This window comes from Bos indicus, chromosome 22 (assembly GCF_029378745.1).
Source record: "Bos indicus isolate NIAB-ARS_2022 breed Sahiwal x Tharparkar chromosome 22, NIAB-ARS_B.indTharparkar_mat_pri_1.0, whole genome shotgun sequence".
In the NCBI taxonomy this organism is placed as follows: Eukaryota; Metazoa; Chordata; class Mammalia; order Artiodactyla; family Bovidae; genus Bos; species Bos indicus.
In genome coordinates, this window is record NC_091781.1 from 34,717,523 (window position 1) to 34,742,310 (window position 24,788).

At 40.4% G+C, this 24,788-nt stretch overlaps 1 long non-coding RNA gene and 1 other non-coding gene across 2 annotated transcripts in view; both read left to right on the top strand.

Moving 5' to 3' along the window:
- Positions 1-412: 412 nt before the first annotated feature.
- LOC139178603 (uncharacterized) overlaps positions 413-24,788 on the top strand; it is a 28,616-nt gene continuing 4,240 nt past the window's right edge. The window contains exons 1-2 of the long non-coding RNA XR_011562989.1: positions 413-645; positions 13,687-13,734. This is a non-coding gene — a long non-coding RNA (uncharacterized lncRNA). The remainder of the gene's footprint in view (positions 646-13,686; positions 13,735-24,788) is intronic.
- Positions 7,766-7,838, top strand: TRNAC-GCA (transfer RNA cysteine (anticodon GCA)). The gene has a single exon. It is a non-coding gene; the product is annotated as a tRNA-Cys (tRNA).

The window sequence follows — 24,788 nt, forward strand, 5'->3', positions numbered from 1 at the left end:
CTCTTTCCCCTACTCCCCACCTTAGCTCTGTATTAAAATTTGCAGGAGAGGCACTGTGTGGGGGGCGGGGGAGGCAGGGGTATGGGGTATGTGTGTGTTGTCAGGAAGACTACCTGCTTCACCCTGATCACAGGGCCAGTCTGGTAGGTGGCAAAGCTGCCTGCCCTTGTGTAACAGAAGCTCTTCACTGTTACCCATGCATCTTCTCAATACACTGGCAATAGCCCAGCAACAATAAGAACTGGAGTTGCTTACTACCAAGCCTCAATAGAAGTGCTTTTTCTACAACCATTATTAACATTTGAAAGACATCACTGCAGACATCTTCCTAGGTGCTTATAACTGATAATAGAATGGCTGGATAGATGGACACTGCATCAGTCACCTATGGCTGCATAATAGATGACCTCACAATAGCAGTAGTTGTTGAAAAATTAGCCTTTATTTCTCATTCAGGCTTCTGTGAGTTGTCTGGACAGATTCTTCAACGGCCTGTGGGTCTGTCTGTTGACATTGCATCTTATGTGTCACTTTGGTCCCCAGACCAGAGGGACACTGGCTTCAAGGGTATGTTTGTCTCATGGTGATGGGAGATGTACAAAAGAACCAAGCCAAACTGTGAAGTCACATTTCAAGCCTTTGCTTGTAAGTTGTCTACTTGCATTCAGTGGGCGAAGCAAGTCTATGCCTAGATCCAAAATCAAAGATCAGACAAGTATGCTTAACTTACATATGGATGGGTGGAGAGGCAGTCTAATCATCTGACAGAATTAAACAGAAATGTAATGTTCAACTCTATTTTTAAAAGAAAGCATTATTTAAATACTACTTGAGTTTAACAGAAGAGAAAGAAACTAAAGGAATTGTTTGTGTCAGCTAAATGTTTTTCTATCATAAAATATGTTGGATTTTTTTCTTAATCTCTTAAAATTTTAATAAACAAGATTAAAAAAAAATATTGCTTTTTCAAGAACACTGATGCTGCTAGATGGAACATTCATATTCCCTCTAAAATTCATGTGCTGAAACCTAATCCCCAGTGTGATGGTGTTAGGAGGTGAGGCCTTTAGGAGATGATTAGGTCACGGGGGTGGGACCTTCACGAATGAATTTGTGTCTTCATAAAAGAGATCCCAGAGAAGCCTGTCACCCTTCTTCCATGTGAGAACATCAGGAAGGAGGCCATTGGTGAACCAGAAAGCAGGTCCTCACCAGTCACCAAATTCTCCCGTGCATTGACCTTGGACTTCCCCATCTCCAGAACTGTGAGAAATCAATTTCTGTTGTTTGGAAGCCACCCCACCTATGCTGTTCTGTTACAGTAGCCTAAACAGACTTAACTTGGATGAGGAAAATATACGTTTTTTTTTTTTAATTTTCAGTGACCTCTAACTGAAATAAAAAATGCCCTTCAATTATGAATATAGGTAACAAACCACACAGTAGAATTGGCAGTACCTGTGACTTTTTAACCTGCGGAAAGTGTTGATTTTGTTTTCTGTAACATGCAGTTATAGATACCTTGAAATATTATTTTCCCTTATTCATTGAGCAGAATTTTTACTTTTAATTAGTCAAATTGATCTATCTTTTTGTTCATAAGTGGTGCTTTTTATTTCTTATTTAAGAAATCATTCCCCACCTCCAGAGTCATAGAGATAAACTTCTATATTCCTTCTTAAATGTCTTAAAGTTCTGCATTTCACATTTAAGCCCTTGATACATCTGAAATTGACTCTGATTAAAGTTGTAAAGTAGGGATTCAATATCTTTTTTTCTCCTCATATGGATAACCAAGTGTCCTAATGTCAATTATTGAATTGTCTTATTTTCCCACACTGGTTCCACATGGACCTTTTGTTTCTGTGTTCTGTGAGCCAGTCCCTGGGCCCATACTACTTTCTCTTATTTAACTTAATATATGTTATAGCAAATCTTATCAACTTTTTAAAGGCATGTCTTGCCAGTTCTTCCTTTTCTATGTGAATTTCTAAACAACTTGTCAAGTTACACACACACAGACACAAGTGCAAATATATAAAATTTGACTATGCCAAAGCTTTTGACTGTGTGGATCACAACAAACTGTGGAAAACTCTGAAAGAGATGGGAATACCAGACCACTTGACTTGCCTCTTGAGAAATCTGTATGCAGGTCAGGAAGCAACAGTTAGAACTCGACATGGAACAACAGATGGGTTCCAGATCGGGAAAGGAATATGTCAAGGCTGTATATTGTCACCATGCTTATTTAACTTATATGCAGAGTACGTCATGAGGAACACTGGACTGGATGAAGCACAAGCTGAAATCAAGATTGCTTGGAGAAATATCAATAATCTCAGATATGCTGATGACACCACCCTTATTGCAGAAAGCAAAGAAGAACTAAAGAGCCTCTTGATGAAAGTGAAAGAGGAGAGTGAAAAAGTTGGCTTAAAACTCAACATTCAGAAAACGAAGATCATGGCATCTGGTCCTATCACTTTGTGGCAAATAGATGGGGAAACAATGGAAACAGTGGCAGACTTTATTTTTCTGGGCTCCAAAATCACTGCAAATGGTGACTGCAGCCATGAAATTAAAAGATGCTTGCTCCTTGGAAGAAAATTTATGACCAACCTAGACAGCATATTAAAAAGCAGAGACATTACTTTGCCAACAAAGGTCTGTCTAGTCAAAGCTATTGGTTTTTCCAGTAGTCATGCATGGATGTGAGAGTTGGACTATAAGGAAAGCTGAGCACCAAAGAATTGATGCTTATGAACTGTGGTGTTGGAGAAGACTTGAGAGTCTCTTGGATAGCAAGGAGATCCAACCAGTCCATCCTAAAGGGAGTCAGTCCTGAATATTCATTGGAAGGACTGATGCTGAAGCTGAAACTCCAATACTTTGGCCTCCTGATGTGACGAACTGACTCATTGGAAAAGACCCTGATGCTGGGAAAGATTGAAAGCGGGAGGAGAAAGGGACAACAGAGGATGAGATGGTTGGATGGCATCACTGACTTGATGGACATGAGTTTGAGTAAGTTCCAGGAATTGGTGATGGACAAGGAGGTCTGGCATGCTGCAGTCCATGGAGTCGCAGAGTCAGACACGACTGAGTAACTGAACTGAACTAAACTGAGACATAAATCAAGTATCAACACTGTCTCTGTGATACCAGTTGCTTGAAATGTGTTGATACTTTCTTTATGCCCCAGTACAGGATCAAATTTTATATATGTTGCATGTATGCAAAAAATTTAAAAGTTTGTTAATGTGTTGGAAATAGTGTTCTGTATATATCCACTATGTTTTTCTTACTAATTGTGTTGTTTCAATCTTCTGTCTTCTCATTTTTATTTCCTTTATTATTTTTTGGTTCCTATTGATAAAGAAGTTTTTGCAATCATAGGACTTGGTAATTTTTTTGTGTGTGGTCCTAAAACTCTTGCTTTAGGAATTTTGAAGTTATACTACCAGAAACATAAGTTTGGAGTTGTTCTGTCTTTCTGATGATGGCAACTTTTATGAAAATCTAGTGACCCTCTTTATCTGTAGAAGCATTTGTTTCTAGAAATAGAGGTACACATTTTCTTCAGATTAATACTTACCTATTCTGTTCATCTTTTTATTTTTTTAATCATTCTTTATTGCTACATTTTTTTAAAATGACATCCAATAACCTTTTATTTCTTACTGAATTTTTTTTTTACTTATAGTGATTAATACTATAATACTGAATTTAAGTCTATAATCTTATTTTAAACTTTCTGTTGACTGCATTCTGTTTCAGACTGGGCAAGGCTTCCCTAATTCCATTTCTTCCTCCTGACTAGTTGGGTAATTATATATGTAGTCTTGTTTCTCATTATATGCATGATGACTTTGTTTCTTTTTTTTGTTTTGTTTTTTGTTTTTTTAAATTTTATTTTATTTTTAAACTTTACATAATTGTATTAGTTTTGCCAAACATCGAAATGAATCCGCCACAGGTATACCTGTGTTCCCCATCCTGAACCCTCCTCCCTCCTCCCTCCCCATACCCTCCCTCTGGGTCGTCCCAGTGCACCAGCCCCAAGCATCCAGTATCGTGCATCGAACCTGGACTGGCGACTCGTTTCATACATGATATTATACATGTTTCAATGCCATTCTCCCAAATCTCCCCACCCTCTCCCTCTCCCACAGAGTCCATAAGACCGTTCTATACATCAGTGTCTCTTTTGCTGTCTCGTACACAGGGTTATTGTTACCATCTTTCTAAATTCCCTATGTATGCGTTAGCATACTGTATTGGTGTTTTTCTTTCTGGCTTACTTCACTCTGTATAATAGGCTCCAGTTTCATCCACCTCATTAGAACTGATTCAAATGAATTCTTTTTAATGGCTGAGTAATACTCCATTGTGTATATGTACCACAGCTTTCTTATCCATTCATCTGCTGATGGGCATCTAGGTTGCTTCCATGTCCTGGCTATTATAAACAGTGCTGCGATGAACATTGGGGTACACGTGTCTCTTTCCCTTCTGGTTTCCTCAGTGTGTATGCCCAGCAGTGGGATTGCTGGATCATAAGGCAGTTCTATTTCCAGTTTTTTAAGGAATCTCCACACTGTTCTCCATAGTGGTTGTACTAGTTTGCATTCCCACCAACAGTGTAAGTGAGTTCCCTTTTCTCCACACCCTCTCCAGCATTTATTGCTTGTAGACTTTTGGATCGCAATGACTTTGTTTCTTAATGTTTGTATTGGTTTTAATCGTGAATGTCATTTCTTGATACTCTTTAAGATCCAGGTTTCTGATTGCATTTCTGCACTAAGGACTTGAGACTTTTCCTTCTCCCAACCACCTTAGAACTGCCTAAAATTACATGTCTTCCCTGAGGTTGTTTGTTGATAGCATGGATTCCAGCCCCAAACCTGCAAACACCTTCTCTTTTCTTTCCTGGCCTCATGCAGAGCCCCGTAAATCCAGCTTCTGCTCAAGCCTTTTGCTCCTCCTCTCTCCTACGTGCTGTGCTCAGTTGCTCAGTCCTGTCTGACTCTGTGCGACCCTATGGTCAGTAGCCCACCAAACTTCTCTGTCTGTGGGATTCTCCAGGCAAGAATACTGGAGTGGGTCACCATGCCCTTCTCCAGGGGATCTTCCTGACCCAGGGATTGAACCGCATCTCCTGGGTCTCCTGCACGGCAGGCAGATTCTTTGCTGCCAAGCCACTGGGGAAGCCCCCTCTTATCTCCTCCTGGTGACTAATTCAGACCCAGGATGTCAGCCGTGAGAAAGATTACTTAACCTAAGACAAGTGCCAAACTCCAGAGCTACCTTTCCCTGATGATTCTTGTTTTCTGGTCACTTATGGCCTCCACACAGTTCCCTTGCTCTCCTGCACAGAAAGCAATTCATTTCTTAAAATGTCTTTGGTATTTTCTTAAGCATTAAAATCATTGTACTTTACTAAGATAAGTTTCTGCAAATGTCTAGTCTGCCAATAGGTTAGAAACAGAAATACCTTTCTACTCTTCTCTTTCTCAGTCTCTTATTTATTTCCTTGTAACACACAGTATATCATTTACATGTTTAATTTGTCTTCCTCACTAGAGTATATTTTCCATGAAGATAATTAACTCGGTTCTTTTCTCTCTGCTTGTATCTTCAGCACCTCACTAGCATCACATCTCAGTACCTTTCTATTAAATTTGTATATAAATGAACAAGTGAATGAATAAATGAATGAATGAAAATTCAGCAAGCTGGGTCACAAATACATAGTAATAAAGAGAAGGCAGGTTCTTGGAGAAGGTGTTTGTTTGCTCCACACCTTATCTTTTGAGGGGAAGGAGTAGAAGACTCCAGACAACTAATGTATATGGTAGAAACTGGCAGAAACAAAGTCCAGATAATGCGTAGACTTGCCAAATGGAAGGAACCTGTGGTCCTGCTCTCAGGGTGTCAGACCATCTCACATTTCACAGTGGAGTAAGGAAAAAAGTTTTATGGGCCAAGGTTGTCTGAAAATACACACTGCCTTTGTGCAGACTACATGTTATGAGTTTGAGAACTATGTTGTAAAGCCTTTCAGCCTGTTTTGTGCCATGGGCGTTTTCTGAAGGCTTGGTATACTAATGTAGGTTGGTGAAGGGCTAGATGCCCCAAGGAAATCATGTGCAATGTGAGAACAAAGTACTCGCAATGCTGTTTACCCTCTGACCACCCTGTTCCCAGTTTCTGCTCCAACAGGTTTTATTTATCTTAAGATTAAAGCAAATCACCAGTGGTCATGTAGTTATTGCTTTCCGGTGAAATGCAAACACATAAGCCAGAGGCATCAGGGGATTCTGTCACCTTTGAAAAATGATTCGTTTTTTGTGGGCTTGTTTTTCCCTCATGGGAAACCTGGTAACATTTCAGAGCCTGAAATCCTTCCTTAAACTAAAATAACCTGTTGAAGATAAATTTAAATCTAAGGTAAAAGAGGAGAATTTTTTTTTTCTTGAATTTAGAAAGATGTCTGGTCATGCTATTGCAATTTTTTTAAAAAAAGAAATCATAATTGGATTTCACTGAGTCACAATTTACCCTGAAATTGCATTAATTAAAGACATTTAAGACTGGTAAATAAACTTACTAACACATCTGTTCTAGACTCTGTGCCATCATTAATCAATCATAGGGCTCCTTCACTGGGCCTCAAAATCCTTCTCAACACAGAGCAACAAGAGAAACCTAACTGCCATTTCTTGTTCTCAGTGAATAAAGAGGACACACCCTTTGGCCATTTTACCAGCCAAGCTAATGCTAAACTTATCCCTTCAGTGTAGGTTCTAGATTTTATAGGTGAAGCAAGTTCAGGGCTCATCTCAGAAGTTTGGTAATACTTGCTTTCTGTGTTTCCTTTTAACAGATAATCTATTTTTCACTTATTCTGCCTCTGTCATACCATAACTGATTTCCTGCTCTCTTTATAAGAGTTCAAACACAAAAATAATATCCTTTACAAGAATAAGGAAATTCCTAGCAGCAGAGAAGCAGGCAGTCAGATAAACGAAATTGCCTTATTTTCCATACAGTGAACTTAGTGGCTGTAGTCCCTGCTGAACAAACATACCAGAAGGTGAGAAGCTCTGTAAACAGATACTGTGAAAGTTGTGATAACAACCAGCAACTGATTTTTCCTCAGTGAAGAGATTTTCCATCAGATTGCACTTGACCTTGAGCACTGTGTTACTAGCCATGAATAATTTATGGTACTTATTACAGTAAGGTCCCTTTTAACTGACATTATCAGGGAATTAGATGCCTTAAATGAGTGAATTGGCTAGATACTAAGACTTGCTCCCTTTACAGGATAAAGAAAATCTTTATTATAACCGTTTCGGTACTTATTTTTCTCAGATGTATGGCAGTATTTTGTGAGTTATTGACAGTCAAGGAAACGTAGACATTCATTCAATAAATAGTTATGGGAGCCTTGTATATGCCAAACACTGTGCTGGTTACACTCTTTTCCAGTGAAAGGGCATCTGTTCTTATAAAGCCTCTGTTCTGCTGAAGAAGTGAGAAAAACAAGGAATCATACTGAAGTTCAGGATGAGAGAAATAAAGACTGTTGTGAACTTCGTTGAATTGGCTGACAAATATAGTTAAATTCAGAGTTGGCTGGGTTCTCCAGAACAGTTTGCCTCGCCACTCTGAGAGCTATGTCTTGAGTTCTTGCAGTTGATCTTATAATATTTTTACTTTGTCCCTGAAATTTAGCTACAGTTTCTTACTGTTTGCTTCCTTGGTGGCTCAGACGGTAAAGCGTCTGCCTGCAGAGCAGGAGACCCAGGTTCGATCCCTGGGTTGAGAAAATCACCTGGAGAAGGAAATGGCAACCCACTCCAGTACTCTTGCCTGGGAAATTTCATGGATCGAGGAGCCTGGTAGGCTACAGTCCGTGGGGTCCCAAAGAGTCAGACACAACTGAGCGACTTCACTTTAAACTTTCACGTTTTAATGGGCTTCCCTGGTGGCTCAGAGGTTAAAGCGTCTGCCTGCAATGCAGGAGACCTAAGTTCGATCCCTGGGTCAGGAAGATCCCCTGGAGAAGGAAATGGCAACCCACTCCAGTATTCTTGCCTAGAGAATCCCATGGTCGGAGGAGCGTGGTGGGCTACAGTCCACAGGGTCACAAAGAATTGGACACGACTGAGCGACTTACTTCACTTTCACTTTCTTTCTTTCTTACTGTTTGCTAAGTGTGTGGCACTGCCCCTGTCATCTTTCTGTTCCTCAGTAATGTTCATGAAATGCTTAAATGAGGGATAGCATGTACATGGTATATTAGTTATCAACCACCCTTATGACAGAAAGTGAAGAGGAACTAAAAAGCCTCTTGATGAAAGTGAAAGAGGAGAGTGAAAAAGTTGGCTTAAAGCTCAACATTCAGAAAACGAAGATCATGGCATCTGGTCCCATCACTTCATGGCAAATAGATGGGGAAACAGTGGAAACAGTGGCAGACTTTATTTTGGGAGGCTCCAAAATCACTGCAGATGGTGACTGCAGCCATGAAATTAAAAGATGCTTACTCCTTGGAAGGAAAGTTATGACCAACCTAGACAGCATATTGAAAAGCAGAGACGTTACTTTGCCAACAAAGGTCCGTCTAGTCAAGGCTATGGTTTTTGCAGTGATCATGTATGGATGTGAGAGTTGGACTGTGAAGAAAGCTGAGCACCAAAGAATTGATGGTTTTGAACTGTGGTGTTGGAGAAGACTCTTGAGAGTCCCTTGGACTGCAAGGAGATCCAACCAGTCCATTCTGAAAGAGATCAGCCCTGGGATTTCTTTGGAAGGAATGATGCTAAAGCTGAAACTCCAGTACTTTGGCCACCTCATGCAAAGAGCTGACTCATTGGAAAAGACTCTGATGCTGGAGGGATTGAGGGCAGGAGGAGAAGGGGACAACAGAGGATGAGATGGCTGGATGGCATCACTGACTCGATGGGCATGAGTCTGAGTGAACTCCGGGAGTTGGTGATGGACAGGGAGGCCTGGCATGCTGCGATTCATGGGGTCGCAAAGAGTTGGACACGACTGAGTGACTGAACTGAACTGAACTGATTGCTATGTAAAAAACTACCCTGAAACTTACCAGCTTGGAAGAACACACATTTATTATCAAACAGTTTCTGTGGGTTAGGAATCCAGCATGTTCAGCTGGATCCTCTACTTCAGAGTGTTTGACGTGGCTGCCAATCAAGGTGTCTTTGCCACAGCTGGAGTCTTGTCTGAAGGCAAGCCTCCAGTCCTCAAGGACTGTTGGACTGAGACCTTCACTTCTCTGCTGGCTGTTGTCTGGAGCTCCCCCTCAGTTCCATGTTACATGAGCCATTCCACCAAGGCAGCTAGCTTGCCTCATCAAGGCCAGCAAGAGAGCCTCTTCCAGCAAGATTGAGGTCACAGTCTTCTATAACCTAAACAGAGATGTGACATTCCATCACTTTTGCTGTATTCTATTGGTTCCAAGCAAGTCACTAGGTCCCACCCACTCTCAAAGAGAAGAATACCAGGAGAGGGATCAATGGGGATTCCCACAGAGGCTGCCTACCCTCACATACCAACATATCATTGTATTTCTCCCCGAGGCCATAGCAGACATCATTAATCAGTCATGGCTTGCTCTCTCACTGAGCCCAGAAAAACTTTCAAAATCCTGTCTAGTAGAGGACTCCAAGAGGCCTATTACCAATCAGGTGGTGAGATAAGGGCAACTTGCCTTCTCTTATTTAAATAGTAACCATTCCAAGTCATTGCAGTGGAGAAAATATTAGGTTGAGAATCTAGACAGAAACAGAGATTGTAGTTAGAACTACAATATGGCATGGTAAAGCCATTGTTTGTAAAGTCAATGAGAAGGAAGCAAAGCTAGTAGCAGAAATCAACTGATAAAATATTAGAGGCAGATATTTCACAGTAAGGACCAAGAGTAAAGAAATGTACATCACAGCATGAAAGAGCCCGTGTGAGATCAGATCATATCATAGTTGGACACATAGAGGAAAATCCAGTCCTAACCAGAATGCAGGTTATTCTGTTGGCTACACTGAGCAAGATTTGTCATCATTTTAATCAATGAAAAATACCAGAGATGGACATCAGAGGGCATGACCTATGCTTAGTTTCTATCTTATGCCTGTTTCAGGTTTGAGGGTATCCTGCTAATGTCTGTGGCAGAATTTTTCAACATTTCTTCAGCTGCCTTCTCTTTGCATAAACTTTAAACTCATTACCTTAGAGAAGAAAATGATAACTCACTCCACTATTCTTGCCTGGAAAATCCCATGGGCAGAGGAGCCTGATGGGCTACAGTCCATGGGGTCTCAAAGAGTCAAACAGGACAGACTGTGCCTGCGAACACATGCACACACACATACATACAATTGTATTAAAAAGTTACTTCTCCAGAATAATTTTGCTTACGAAAGTCAAGTAAAGTCCTATCATTATAGACCAATGTGCTCCAGATGAAAATGTCTCCAGTTTTGGTTCAGTTTTATTCTGGTTTCTGAGAACTACATGAAGAGCAGACATTTCACAGCAATCCTCTTGAACCACTAAGTCCTGTTTCAAACTCTTTTCTAGGGCCTGCACAAAAGTAGTCATGACATTCATCCACCCTCCTCCAGTGAGCTGGAGAGAAAAAGGCACATTCCATCCCTATACCCTGAGCAGTACCATGACTTCAGGGCCAGACATGGACTCCAGAGAGCTTTCTACTTATACTAAAAACACACCAACTCTTAGTTCTAAAAAATCAGGTAGGGAAATATTTGTTTGTGTTTTTAGCCATTGTCATAAGTAAAACCCTAAACAAGTATATCTCTAGGTCTGTTTGGTCATTTCCAGGATGTAGTTTTGAGACCTCTAAATATATGAATTTCCCTCATTATGTAAACATAGTAGTAATTTAGGGGGAGAAAAGGAAAATAAAAGGAGAATCAAAAAAATACTCATTACCTATGTACAAGGGAACTTCTCTACTCCCCCTTCTTTGAGACTCACTCACTTATCTCTGCATGATTTTATTCCTACTACACAATGAGGACCTTCTTACTTGTAATGAATTCTTTTACGTGTTCACACTGGCTTTGAACTCCTGAAGGCTTTATTTTTGTCCATGAAGTTTCTGAAAAAAAAAATCTGGTAATCGTTAAACTAGGGCTTTGCAGCTCCCCAGGAGAATAAGATGTTTTAATGATTTATTTTAAAATTATTTCATACTTTCAGAAAATCTTCTATAACAGTACAGTGAGTTCCTGCATATTCTTCACTCAGGTTCCTCAAAGTTTTACCACTCCTTCAATATATGTACTTATATTTTTTCAGAGCCATAAAAAGTCACACTGCTGAGTTAATACACATTACCCCTTAATACTCCAAAGTCTCTTCACTAATAATAAGAGCCTATCCCCATACCATCATAGTACAGCCATGAAATGGTGATGCCTTCTAATCTACAGACTTCTTTTACATTTCACCCATTTTCCCAGTAATGGGTTTACAGGTCTGTATCCAATTGTGGTCACATACTGCATTTGTCTGGACATCTTTGAAGAGTATAGGCCAATTATCTTGTAGAACATCCCTCCATTTGAGTTTCTCTAAACATGTCCCCAGGATGCAATTCAAGATACACTTTTCAGGTAGAACTATCAGAAATGATGCTATGTTTTTCTCAGTGCATCCTCACTGTAGGGACCCACTGTTTGTCCATGAACAGTTTGCAACTTTCTGTGCTCTATAAGTATGTCGTATTTAGTGATACTTTATCTTTCATCTTCATGTTTAATAACTGCCCTATTCCTCACTAGTTCTAGCCTACGTTGATGATTTTTGCCTGAATCTGCTATTTCTCTGATACTTGACATGAAGATTTTTAAGGGCAACTTTGCATGAACGGTTTTAAAGGAATAATTTCCAGATTATCAGCCCCTCTCTAGAGTCTTCTAAAACTGCTCTGAGAACACGCATGTGGCATGCATGTTCTCCTGCCAGAGCCTCACAATGTGGGCTCCTGGAGTGGCCTGCTTCAGGACACCGCAACCCAAGGAGGTTGCATCTGGATTTGTACCACTGGCCCCAGCTGGTTCCCTCCCACTTCCCTTCTCATGGCTGCCTTTTTCCCCTTTTATCAAAGGGAGGCCCACCTCTTGGCCATTTGAATCATACTGTGGTGCATTCCCCCAGGGTAAAAAATCCGGGACTTCAGACAAAGGAGTGATTCAAACTTTAGCTGTTAGTGTTGAGAAAATGAATGATTCTAGTGATTGGGTTACAAATCCTTCTCAGTTCTTTGCTTTCAACAAAATTGAAGAAGGATTTGATGGAGTTGTCAGTTGATCATTAAAAATAATTTTTGATGATAGATCACCATATAATTTTTGACGAATGACTTGGAAGAGTTTAAAGACTTGAGTGATGTTGCTGTAACAAAACTCTTTCCACGTCCATCTACTTATGTGAACAAAGGTTTTCAGTCCTTACAGTTGTGATTAAAAGTTGGGGGTGGGGGGTGGCACGGGCAGAAGGAGTGAAATTGATGCTGAATTCTGTCTCACTTGGACAATAAGGCGTATTCTGGAGTTAATAGGAAAGAAAAACCCAAACTCATTTAAGATACACACTTCCATTAAAATTTTATTTCTTGTGTTTTGTAATTATTTACCAAAATTTATAAGGCATATATCTGTTGTTTTGACCAATTAAATGCAAATAAAAATAATTATGATAATAACATAGATGAAGGATAAATAATTTTTCAGAAGCATTTTAGGAGTCATGAGCAGTAACATTTGAAGAATATTGCTCAGAAAGATGCTTTCCCTCTGGATATATTATAGAATTTCTCTGGGACTTGATCTCCTGTGTTCTAAGGCCAACCTTTCTCTCCTCTTCCAAGGTTTGTCTCTACCTTACCTTATGAGTTCTACTCACCTATTACACCCCACTGTTACCCCCAGACCAGTGGGGTTTCACCCCTAAGTCAAAGACCAGCCTTACTCCTGAGCAGGAGAGGAGTCCATATCATCCTCTTAGATTCTTACATTAAGGATCATCCTTTGAGTATTGTATTTACTGTACTTATGCTTCTAGCAGAGAAGGAAATGGCATTCCACTCCAGTATTCTTGTCTGGAGAACTCCATGGACAGAGGAGCCTGGTGGGCTGCTGTCCATGGGGTCACACAGAGTTGGACACGACTGAAGCGACTTAGCAGCAGCAGCAGCAGCAGCATATTTCTAAGACACATGCTTCTTCTCTGAGTATAGTCAATAGGTCGTATAGAACAAAGAAAAACATGTCCTGTGGCAAGTCCCATTTGCAAGATTCTCTTTGAATAAGAGCTATCTTGTTCAGAATATGTATACAGGCTCACCAGACTCTGGATAAAGCACAGCAGAGTCAGGGAAAGAAGAAAGTCTATAGCCATTCCTAAATTGCAAGATTCTTATTAACATTCCTTGTTACAATTCTTATTAAGATCCCTGACTTTGACAACAGGATCATCTGATTTGCGGGTATGGACTAGGCACAGCCCCACCAGATAACTTTGTTGTATTTTGTCATTGCACCAGACCTTGAGGATTGTTGCCTGAGAACCTGGTCCTTAATCCTAATTTTGGCTTTCCAAATCCATTCTTTTGTTTCTATGCAGGTGTTCCATACTCCAAAGAGTTAAAATGGATCAGTAAATCAGTGGAGGGTAAGTGAACTGTTAAATCACAAATTTTTATTGTTAAAGTAGTGCTCCAGCCTATATAAATTTGATTGTTTATAGCAAATGATTCCCGTATACTACACTTAAAATATTCCTTCTGATTGGAAGTATAATCAAGCACATAGATGATATCAATAATTCTTTAAGTATAATTGAATATTTAAGCTTCAAAAGACATGTAAACAGGGAAAATAAATGTATAGAAAAAGAAATTTAATTGGTAAGCATTTTAATTGATGTTTTCTAATGAAATATAAAAGTATTATGTATTTAACAATGTAATAATTTTGGTGAAATTCTTTGGTGAGGGTGTGGTAAAATAGATATGAATGGGGTTAAGACTGTGGACTTTTATCATTCCCACACAATTAATATGGCTGTGCCGATCCACAGTATACTCCTTTAGCCAATAATGCTGCTTTTATAAAGCTCCTTAAGGAAAATGCATAGTTAGCAAATTTGTTCATTGTAGAATTATGTATTAGTTGTAGATTGATAGAAGTAAATAAAAACAACTAATGCAAGGGATTAGGGTAAATTAACTGTAATAATATACAGTTCTTTAAAATTTTGTCAAAACACATTTGTTTTGTTTTTTATTGAGGCATAGTTGGTGTACAGAACACATAGAATGCTAAATAGATCCCGTGTGTGTGTGTGTGTCTGTGTGAGAGACAGAAAGAGAAAGGAGAGAGGGGGGAAAAGGAATTTAAAACACAAATACACAAGAGAAAAATAGGCAACCATGATGGTGAGATTAAGGGTAATTTTTATTTTCCTGTTTACATTTTGTTTAGCTTTTAAATTCTTTTGCAGTGCATGCATCAGTTTTATGGTCCAAAACAGCGTTGCTTTAAAAACTACATTGAATGAGTATTCCAACTTCTGAACTGCTGGTTTTGAGGAAAAACAGATTTTGCAGTCCACTGGCAGCATGTTTGTGGTGTCCTTTCTTTTCTCCTGTTCCCCCAGCCTATAGACAGCAGCTTGACTGAGAGACCTACAGGCTGATGTGTATCTCTCTCTTTCACTCACACACGCAGGCGTGTACGCACACACACACATACACACACATGATCAAAGGATATTCTAGTGTGTCCCTTGAGAGGGTACTTTCTTTCCTTTATCCTGAATAATTTAAATGGAGCTGAAGAAAGCTATTCTTTTCCATGCTGCTAAGTCACTTCAGTCGTCTCAGACTCTGTGTGACCCCATAGACAGCAGCCCACCAGGCTCCCCCGTCCCTGGGATTCTCCAGGCAAGAACACTGGAGTGGGTTGCCATTTCCTTCTCCAATGCATGAAAGTGACAAGTGAAAGTGAAGTCGCTCAGTCGTGTCCGACCCTCAGCGACCCCATGGATTGCAGCCCACCAGGCTCCTCTGTCCATGGGATTTTCCAGGCAGGAGTACTGGAGTGGGGATTCTTTTCCATGAGTTGATATTAAAAGGTTGAGCAAACCATGCAATGAGTTACTTTCATCTATCGATATTATCATGACTAAATATCCTCTCTTACATTATTCATTCGTTCTACAAATAATTTTGAGTGCCTATTAGACTCTCAGGTAGTCACTTTTATGGAGATTAAAATGTATTCATTTATTCATCTGTTTAGTCAGTCAGTAAACAGTATTTCCTACAGTCCTTACCAGTGTGTGGTAGCTGCTATTGCTAGACACTGCAAATACTGTAGTGAACTAGATAGATATGAGCCTACCCTCAAGGACCTCATGGTCTGGTAGGAGACAGAAAAAATTCAACCAATAAATAAAAATAAGTTCAGTTTGCAGAATTGCCTTGTAAAAATGCCCAGTGTTGCAGTAAGATCGGCATTGGTCCTCCCCAGTGAGGTGGTCCTGGAAGGCCTCTCTGAGCAGAGGACCTGGGTGTGACTTGGAAAGTGATAGGAAAGTGATCTGGGGTGAGCTGAGTTCCAGGGAGGTAGGGAAAGCACATCCCAACCTGAGACAGGAAAGGAGCTTATAGGTAGGGAAGCCCTAGAGATAGGGAAAGTCTGCAATGGGATGGTCCTTGGCAGGCTCCAGGGAGGAGAGGGCAGCCTTTTGCCAGGGTGATGAGTTTGGCTGGATCCAACACAGAGTTTGAGTACAAATTTGAGTTTTAATGAGCAGAATAGTCAATAGGTACAATTAAGGTATAAATCAGAGATTAACAAGCTCTTCCTATAAAGGGCCAAAGATTTTTTACGTTCTGGCCCTGCAGGGCTTTAGAGTCTCAACTCTGCCTTTGTTAAGGAAGACACTCAGAGGCAATACGTAGAAGAATGGGGTCTTCACTCACAGAACCAGGCTTAGACAGATTTGGCTCAGGAGGTGTAGTTTGCCAACCCTGGACATAAACGGAAAAGTTGTAGAACTCCTCAGTCATGCTACTGGACGTCAGGGAAGGAGAAGATGACTTCCTATGGTGAAATCAGAGGTGGGTCTTGAAAGATAAGGATAGATCAAAAATGAAATGATGGGGGGAAAGAAAATATAGGCAAAGGAATCAGTAGGGTACAGTCCAGACGCAGTAAAGTCCAGAGCTCACAGGGAGGTAATTAGCATCTGCCCAGGGAGTGGTGAGGAAGTGCAGCTCTTTTATTCCTCAGATATTTCAAGGACCTGTGAAGTAGCAGACGCTGCACTGGACAGTGGGGGACAGGGATAAGGAGTGAATAAGGAATGAACCTACAATCTCAGATACTAGAGGGGTTGACAGATAAGGAAGCAAGTCATCCCATGATTAACTCAGTGTGGGGAAATAAGGCTTCTTAATAAGGATGAGTCAAGAAATTAACTTTCTTTCCTTCATTGTAGCTGTTTTCTTTGGTGCTTGATTAAGTCAATGTGCTCACATGCTAGAAAATTACAAAGATACCAGGGGATATACAGTGAAAATTTTCTCTCCCAACCTCTATCCCTTAAGCCTACTGAATACCCACCCCACCACCTGCCCCCCAGCACAACCAGTGTCACTGATTGCTTCTGGATCCTTCTAAAGTTCATCTATGCAGATCTAAAGAAATGAGTATGTTTGAGGTTCTTTGTTTTTCCTCTTGATTACACTGATAATCTAGCTGAATCTTTTAAGTATAAATTTTCTACAGAGGAGAAAGACAATGGAAGTTAAAAGAAAGCATGTGTCTTAAAGATGGATGGAGGAAAAGAAGGGAAAGGAGATGGCACAGTGCATAAGTTGGCTACATGGGATAATCCATCCTGTCAATCCTCATATGCGTCAATCTCAGTCTCCCAATTCATCCTATTCCCCCTGTTCCTCCCTCGGTGTCCATACCTACATCTGTGTCTCTATTTCTGTTTTGCAAATAAGATCATCTATACCATTTTTCTAGCTTTCACATATATGCATTAATATACACTATTTCTTTTTCTTTAACCTACTTCACTCTGTATGACAGTCTCTAGGTCCATCCACATCTCTACAGATGACCCAGTTTTGTTCCTTTTAATGGCTGAGTAATATTCCACTGTATATATGTACTACATCTTTCTTATTCATTCCTTTATTGATGGCCATTTTGGTTGCTTTAATGTCCTAGCTAATGTAAATAGTGCTGTAATGAACATTGGGGTGCATGTATCTTTTTTAATTATGATTTTCTCTTTGTACATGCCCAGGAGTAGGATTGCTTGGTCATATGGTAGTTCTATTTTTAGTTTTTAAGGAACCTTCATGCTGTTCTCCCTAGTGGCTGTATCATTTACATTCCCACCAACAGTGCAAGAGGATTCCCTTTTCTCCACACTGTCTCCGGCATTTATTGTTTGTAGACTTTTGATGATGGCCATTCAGACCAGTGTGAGGTAGTACCTCATTGTAGTTTTGATTTGCATTTCTCTAATAATTAATGATGTTGAGCATCTTTTCATGTGATTGTTGACCATCTGTATGTCTTCTTTGGAGAAATGCCAACGTAGATCTTCTATCCATATTTTGATTGAGTTGTTTGAGTTTTCTTTTAATAGTAATCGGTGTTTTAGGAAGATTGTTCTAGCAGCTGGCAGAAAGTAGATATCCAGGGTAGCTTTGAATGACACTTGCAAAAGTAGTCCTTCTTTCCTTCAATCAATAAAAGTCAATCAAGGTGTTTAAAAAGAGGAAGGGTAATATCTGAAGTATTCTTCAGGCAGATTAACCTATCTACACAGTTTTTGAAGAATTCAAACTAAGAGAAAACCAACTAAGTGACAATCTAACTCATCACCAACTCTCAGCAGAAATGTACATTTGTGTACTTTTTAACTTTAAGAAAGAAATCTGTGTTAGCAATCTACTGCTGCATAACAAACTACCCTAAAATGAAGTAGCTTCAAATAACCCATGTTTATTATCCTATACCTCATGTGGGTCAGGAATCTGGGCATACATTAATTGGGTCCTTGCTTCAGGGTCTCTCACAGCTAGAATCAAAATGTCAGGCCAGAGGGGGCTTTCATTTGAAAGTTCAACTGGTGAAGAATCTACTGTTCGTGATTGTCAGCAGGATTGACAAAGTTGAACTCCAGTTCCTGCAGTGTTGTTGGCCCTTAGTTCCTTGACAGGTGGGTTTCTCTGTATGGCAGCTTATTTCATGAAAATGGACAAGCTGAGAGGGCAGTAGAGAGAGTCTGCTGACAGACGAATGCTAGACACATTTGTAGCCTAATCGCAGAAGTGCTATCCCATCGTTTTTTTCCGTTGGGTAGAAGCAAGTCACTAGCGGTACATACTCAGGGGCAGGGAGTTACACAGAGGCAGGAATATAAAGAGGTGGGATTATGCGATGCTGACTTAGAAGCTGCCCACCAGGGGAACATAACGAGGATTGTTCCTTCGAGTACACTAGGATGAGGTCTGGAGGAATAAAGCCAGTGTTGTTCCTCCCCCATGATCTGGTCAGGAAATCATCTTGCTCTCCCCTGGCCTGCTGATTACCACCCTCATTACCATAACTGCTGTACAGCTGTCACGTTTGTCCACTTCTCCTGATGACAAATGCCGCCCCTCTTGAAGTCAGAGCATCTGGGAGTGTTTATATGCAGAGGCTGTATTGGGCTCTCTCCCTCTGCTGGAGTTGGACTGTTGTGAAAAGTTTCCCCCCGGCTGCTGCTGCCGATATTTATGACATCAGCTGACTAAAGGAAACACCTTTAAAAGTGATGATAAATTCTTCACTCATGCCTTGCTCTTTCTAGCAGAGCAGACTGGTTGGTTTGGTAAAGAACTTGCTTCCACTCTTTGTAGGACTTTATAAACCAGAGTGCTAGAGGAGGGCCTTAGAACAAGCAACTTAGAGAATGCCTGGAGGAACTCAGAGCTCAGAATCTAGGCTGTGTAAACTGCCATTCCAAACCAAAGAGAAATTAGACACATAGAAATCACAAAAGCTACCACTGTGTGTGTACACTGTGCTCCAGTGATGGGATAAGAGCCTGACCTTCATTGTCTTGTTTTAGTCCCTAACTGTGCAAAGTTAATGCTATTAAACTCATTTGACAGAAGAGGAAACTGAGACCCAGAGGGTCACGGTAGGAAGAATAGTACTGCGATTCAAACACTATCAGTCTGGTTCTGAGCATTCTTAAATTAGGAACTAGCAATGATTTATTTCTATGAATAACCACATTTTGTCTGAATTATAGAGTGGCCTCATCAGCTAGGGATAATTCAGGGAGGAGAAGTGGGGGTAAGCACCACCTAGAATAAATCAACTTAGAAATCAAAATGCTGTTGGAAAGAGTGGAGGGAAATTTTTTTATTAGAAAAATATTTTATAAAAATAAAATAAGGAAAAGTTTATTTAAAAAAAAAAACACTTAGATCACTAGTCAGGAAAGTTTGTCTGTAAAGGGCCAGATAGTAAGTATTTTTGGCTTTGTGAACAATGGGATCTCTTTGTAGCTACTCAGGGCTTCAGCTGAAGTATATAAGCAACCATGGACAATCAGCAAATGAATGAGCATTGCTGTGCTCTAGTATTTATTTACAAACTCAGGTAATGGGTCAGATTTGGTTATCGAGCTACAGTCTGCAGACCCTTAACTTGGGTCATAATTGTAGTATATACTGATTCTTACAAAAAGCAAGAATCATGTGGGTTGTGTGTGTGTGTGTGTGTTTTTAACATAGTATTTCTGACAAAATTTGTGGTAACAAAGTATAGTATCATCACTTCTTGTTTGAACTCAGCAGTTTTATCAAAAAGAGCCCATTATTGTGCAAAAGTACTGGAGGGCTCCTTCATTTCTTCAGTATTTCACACAGCCCTTTGATAGCTAAATGATTACCTTTTGAAAACATTAAAACACCATCCTTCTGGATTTCCTCTTATTCAGGTGTACATTTGTCTAACTCTGCTAGATCCCTCTTTCTTTGTGCCTTGAACAGATCTCTAACATCTTTTCATCTAGTTTGTGAAGTCTTATGTTATTTGTAAGATTTGCTGTTCACCGGTGGGCACCCAAAGGACGGTGAGAGAGGGGAACCAACTAACACTATGGCCTAATGAGCAAAATGGATGCTAAGCAAGGAAGATTTTAAGTCGGCACAGATTTTGAAATAGTTGTGTCATTAGTGGATATTTTTCATGTTGCCATGATCTCAGCGTCCCTTCACAATTTGTTCCCTGCAAGTTCTCAAATAATGAATACTCAGATAATGGAGATCTTCCCCATATGATTTATCCACTTTCTTTTTTTTTAATTAATTAATTTATTTTAATTTATCTATTTTAATTGGAGGCTAATTACTTTACAATATTATATTGGTTTTGCCATACATCAACATGAATCCGCCACAGGTGTACACGTGTTCCCTATCCTGAACCCCCTCCCACCTCCCTCCCCATACCATCCCTCTGGGTCATCCCAGTGCACCAGCCCCAAGCATCCTGTATCCTGCATCGAACCTGGACTGGCAATTTGTTTCTTACATGATATTATACATGTTTCAATGCCATTCTCCCAAATTATCCCACCCCCTCCCTCTCCCACAGAGTCCAAAAGACTGTTCTATACATCTGCGTCTTTTTTGCTGTCTCGCATACAGGGTTATCGTTACCATCTTTCTAAATTCCATATACATGCGTTACTATACTGTATTAGTGTTTTTCTTTCTGGCTTACTTCACTCTGCATCCACTTTCTTACCCACACATTATTCTCTTGCATTCATTTTTCTACTACAGGCATATATCACTCTATTGCAATTCACAGTGATAGGGTTTCTTACAAATTGAAGGTTTGTGGCAATTCTGCATCAAGCAAGTCCATTGGCTCTATCTTTCCAATAGCACTTGTTCCCTTTGGGTCTTGGTTTCACATTTTGGTGACTATCATAATATTTCAAACTTTTTTATTATTGTGTATTTGTTATAGTGATCTTCTGTGATGAGTGACTTTTTCATGTTTTTAGTAGGACTCAATGAAGGCTCAGAGGATGGTTAGCATTTTTTAGCAAGAAAATTATTTTTAAATTAAGGTTTATAATTAGTTCTTTTAGACATAATGCTATTCCACACTTAATGGACTACAGTAGCCTGTAAATACAACTTTTATACGTACTATAAAAGCAAAAAAAATCCACATGTCTTGCGTTATCTATACTTATTTTAATGTGGTAATCTGGAGCCAAATCTATAATATCTTGAGTTATACCTCTGTATCTTTTTTTTCTTTTTTTTTTTGAGCATCTGCTCTGTAGAATGTCTCCTTACATGTATAAATATCTTTCTCTGTCCAAACTCTTACTATCTAAGTTCAATAACCAAATAAAAATTTCCAATAAAACCTTCACTACCTAAAACTCAGGAGCCAAATAGCTTCAAAAAGCACTATATCCCTTTTTATACAAATTGACAAATTTTTTTCCCATAATCCAATTGATCTTTTAGTAAGTAGGAATACTTTTCTTCTTCTTCTTTTTTTTTTACTCTTTTTTCTAGCAATTTTGAAAAGAATCTTTTACTATCTGCACCTTCCTGATGGCTATTCTGAGAGCCTTAGATAGCATTAACTCGTCCAGGGTCTCCTTGCCAGTTGGCAGTGAAGTGAAATTCAGTCAGATCCTACTGGCTCCAAAATCCATGCTCTTTCCTACACATGCCTTTTAAACATGGAATCTACACTGATGAATGGAGAAGGCGATGGCACCCCACTCCAGTACTCTTGCCTGGAAAATCCCATGGACAGAGGAGCCTGGTAGGCTGCAGTCCATGGGGTCGCTAAGAGTCAGACACGACTGAGCAACTTCACTTTCCCTTTTCACTTTCATGTATTGGAGAAGGAAATGGCAACCCACTCCAGCGTTCTTGCCTGGAGAATCCCAGGGACGGGGGAGCCTGGTGGGCTGCCGTCTATGGGGTCGCACACAGCCGGACACGACTGAAACAACTTAGCAGCGGCAGCACACTGATGAAAGGCCCATCTGTCTGTCTATCACATGGTCAAAGATGTACGTTCCTAAGTTCTTTAGATCACACTGTAACTGATAAGGCTGATTTTCCACTGTAGGTAGTAAGGCTGCCATTTCTTAAAACCTGCAGTGCAAATCTAATTGTTAAAAGAAATGCAGTTACAACCCAGTTCCCCTATTTATTCCCAAAGTGGTTCTCACACTGTAGCCTTGGAGCAACTGCAGCAGCATCCTCTGGAGGTGTGTTAGAAATGCTGATGTCAAGGTCCTGACACAGGAAACAAGAAGCTCTGGGGATAGGACCATCAGTCTGTTCTTGTACAAATCCTTCAGGTGACTGTAATACACAGACGAAGCTGAGAACCCCTGAATTATAGGGCCAGTGCCAATGGTCTCTGCTTATTCTTGCAATAAGAACCAGATGGTATGAGTGCCAGAAGTCCAGGGGACTTTTGGCAATTGTAAAGCTCTGATTAATGCTCCTGTTTGCCTTCTCATCATCCATTCATTCATCTGACAAATATGTTCTGAGCCCTACCCTGGGTCAGAGATTAAGCCAGATGCTGGGGACAAGGTGGAGAAGGTGACAGACATGGTCCTATCTCCCCTGGGTTTATAACCGGATGTGGGTGACAGAGCTCAAAACGGTGATTCCAGTACAGCATAGCCAGTGCCATGAGAGGCCAACACAGGGTGCTGGGGGCAAGGGTTCCCTAATCCAACCCTGCAAGTCAGGGGAATTTTTGTGCACAAGCCAGTCAGCAGGGTAGGAGTCCAGAACTTTCTGAGGCCTAGTGCTGTAGGAGGTTGTTCTGTTCTCCCTCAGGTCCACAGCCTGCTTGAAGCAGCTTCAGATGGAGTCAAGGGGCAGGGGGGAGCACTCAACCTGTTGCTTCCAACTTACTGGAACGTTTATCTCCGACACGCATTAAAAACATATGGAGGGTCAAAGCTCCATGTGTTTGCTTGGTAGGGGAGCAGAAAATTGGAAAAGCAAATATGCATACCTCCCTGATCCCAACTGTTGGACTCTTATTGCCAATTTACGTAATTTCCTGTGCTTATTTCAAAATAGTCAGGAGGGCAGGAGGCATTGAGAACACCATAACTAGGCCATTTAGACTAGCAGCTGCTGGTGCATTCCCATCTTTCTTGATTAAAAAAAAAATTCCATTGGAATTTGAGGGGAAAGCATCTTTCAGGCAAGGAATAAATAGTCTCTTCTTAAGAGAAATCAGTTTAGATTTAACACGCTATTTACAAAACACATTCCCACTTTCTCATTCAGCAAAAATGCTTTGTGTGCCTACTGTGTGCTGACAATGGAGATAGGTGCTGGTGACATGACAAGTACCAGGAGGTGTCTGATTTCGAGGAGGTTAGAGGACAGACATGGAACGGGACATTACAAAGGTGGTGGTTAGTAAATGTACACCAGTACAATTGAAAATTATCAGAATGATGAAATGATTTCTGTACTGACTGGTGAGTGTAAGTTTTGTTTGTTTGTTTGTTTGTTAACTGTAGTCCAGATATGTTCAGAGCCTGAACAGGACCTGGAGTGCTTTGGCAGTGCCCACCTGCTACTCTGGGATGGCCTGTGTCTCTGGGCATGGGGCGCAGGTAGCAAGACAAGGGACTTGGAAGGTGCCACTGTTGTCACAGGTTCTCCTGAGTACATGGGAAGCTCTGGCATCCACATATGTGCTCCACCTGAATGTGCAGGTAGCATCCCTCACCAGGACAAAACAGGCCAGGTACCTCACCGCTACTGATGTAATGAGGAGGTCATTGGAAACATCAGTGCAGATTCCTTGGTCAAATCATAACCCAGAAGACACACATTTAGCTAGTAGCATTCCACTTGAAAGATAAGACCACACCATCTATGTTTAACCTTCAGATAACATACTGTGTGATTTTAAAATAGATTACATACTATTTGATTACATTGATACTGCATTCTTGAAATGACAAAATTACAGAGACGGAAAACAAATTTGTGCTTGCAAGAGTTGGAAACAGGTGGGGATGGTGAGGAAATGCACTGAGTCTTACTGTAAAAGGAGAGCTCATGAGATCTTTGTGGTGCTGGAACAGTCCTGAGTCTTAATTGCAGTGATAGTCACATGAATCTACACATGTGAAATAATTGCATAAAGCTACAGACATGTAACAGCTTTCCAAGTCGTTTGGTGGTAAAGAATCCACCTGCCAATGAAGGAGACATGGGTTTGATCCCTGGGTTGGGAGGATCTCCCGGAGAGGGAAGTGACAGCCCACTCCAACATTCTGGCCAGGAAAATCCATGGACAGAGGAGCCTGTCCATGCTGTAGAGCTACAGTCCATGGTGTTGCAGAGTCAGACAAGACTTAGCAACTAAACAACAACACAGACACACACAGACACACACACACTAGACACACAAACATAAAGTATTTGTATGACTGATAAGAGTCTGAAAAAAGTTCTATGGATTGCACCAACACCAATGCCCCAGCTTTGATTTCATACTAGAGTTTGTAAAATGTTTCCATGAGAGGAAACTCTGTGAAGAGGACACAGGGCCTCTCTGTATTGTTTTTGCAACTTCCTGTGAATCCATAATTATTTTAAAATAGTT